We start from the raw sequence: 2135 nt of genomic DNA on the forward strand, positions 1-2135 counted from the left end.
ATGCTAACGATTCTGCCAGCTCGCCAATAATAATAATAATAATAATAATAATAATAATAATAATAATAATAATCTGAGTCAATTTTAATTACTTAAGTCACAAATGGCATTTAGTGACGGCATGAATGTCACAGAATCCCATTTCTGTTACCAATTTCCAAATTACCTATTTCTGCCTCAAATGACTCCAAATGAAGGTATGTAAGCCAGAATCCGATTTCTACTACTCCCCAAAATATTCTAGGTTTAATTTACTTATTTCACAAATTACTCTTAGTGAAGGCATGAATGTCACAGAATCCCATTTCTGTTGCACTCCACCTTCCAAAAAAATATTCTGTTTACGTTACTATTTTTTCTTTTCTTTTCACAAAAGACCTTCAGTGAAGGCATGAATTTCAACGAGTTTTATTTCTGCTTCTTTAAAAAAATATTCTGGGGCCGTTTACTTTACGTTTGTCATAAATGACATTTAGTGAAGGCATGAATGTCACAGAATCCTATGTTCTGCTTCTATTATGATTATATTATTCAATCAAGTAAATAAATAAAGTGAGGCCAGATTTCACTCCTAACGGAAAAAGAAACAACGTTGTGTTTACTTACATCAGATTTCCTCACTGGAAGAATAACACAGTGATTCTTGTAAATAATTTGTGATTCCTGAGTGTCTTCAGCTTAGTTTCTCACTTCACAAACTGCGTTTACTGTATCAGTGCAACAATTTAAGGGCCGTATGGACCCTACAGGCGTTGTCATTCGTTGATGAAAGCTTTTATAGTAAAACAAAATTACAAAAATATACACATGCTTTTCTTTCAAGTTCACTAATTTCTGATCTGGATCAAATCCAGCGACCACCCTTACGTCATATGATTTGAAACTGTATAAAAAGAAAATGAAAAATTTCAAAAAAAAAAAACAGAAAGCCATGATGAATAACAAAAAGATAAAAATATATATATATATATATATATATAAAATCAACGACAAAATACACAATACGCAAAAACCCCTCTGAAATAACAATGAGAGCAGCAATGAAGTGCAGAACAGAAGGTAATAAAAATAAATTAGTAAAATAAAAAAAAAAGTAAAAATAAAACAAATAACGATAAAACAAAGAACCAACGTTTGGCAGTGAAAGATTTGAAATAAATAAGAGAACAAGCTTGTATAAGCAACAACGAAGATGTCTGGAATTTTCGACACGGAAAGAATCAATACGTTTGGTATGTGTATTGGGATTAAGACTGATTTTACTGTCTTTCATTTGTACCTTTTTTGATAGGAAGAAAAGCAAGGGGGTGGAGAAATAGGGAGATTGACAAGGAGGAAAGAAAAAAAATAACTACGGTGTGGTGTGAGAGTTGGAGAATGGACGGGAAGGGACGACAAACAGGTAGAAGTGAAAGTTAGCCGGATTTCTTTCCCTTTTTTTTCTGCTTTTTTTTTTTTTTAAAGGGGTTTCTGGCAAAGAAATGGAAAGACAAAACAAAATGAGATGAGAAAAGACAGTAATGAACGATGATGCGGTTTGCCGAGTATGTTTAATGTGTGCACTGAAATAATGCCATCAACGGCGTCATAGAGGAGGGGTAGGTGAAGTGGGAATGTGTAGTGTAGGGGCGGTGGTTTTTATGTGTGCGCTGATAGAGTGAGAGATAGCGAGATAGATAGATAGATAGATAGATAGATAGATAGATAGATAGATAGATAGATAGATAGACAGGTATACACATATATATATATTTATATACATACACACACATATATATATATTCATATATACACATGAATATGTATAAATATGTGTGCATACTCATATGTATTTATATATATATATATATAAACACACACACACATATATATATATATATATACATATATAAACATATATATATATATGCGCAGCTCGGAAACAGGCGTTAAGGACCAGCTACGTGAAGTGCAGAATTGACAACACTACCAATAGTGACAAATGCAGAATGTGTAGTGAGAGGGGTGAAACGGTGTGGCACATCGTTAGCAAATGCCCAAAATTGGCACAACGCAAATACAAAAGACGTCATGACAATGTGGTAAGATTGATCCATTGGGAGCTCTGAGGAAATCACCGCCTACGAAGAGTAAAG

General features: G+C 33.3%; 1 protein-coding gene across 1 annotated transcript in view; it reads right to left on the reverse strand.

Annotated features, from left to right (window-relative positions):
• Positions 1 to 896, reverse strand: part of LOC106871549 (acidic mammalian chitinase) — a 32625-nt gene extending 31729 nt beyond the window's left edge. The window contains exon 1 of the mRNA XM_052967678.1: positions 607 to 896. The gene's annotated coding sequence lies outside the window, so the exon portion shown is untranslated. The remainder of the gene's footprint in view (positions 1 to 606) is intronic.
• Between the last annotated feature and the right edge of the window lie 1239 nt (positions 897 to 2135).

The sequence above is a fragment of the Octopus bimaculoides genome, chromosome 4 (assembly GCF_001194135.2).
Source record: "Octopus bimaculoides isolate UCB-OBI-ISO-001 chromosome 4, ASM119413v2, whole genome shotgun sequence".
Lineage (NCBI taxonomy): Eukaryota > Metazoa > Mollusca > Cephalopoda > Octopoda > Octopodidae > Octopus > Octopus bimaculoides.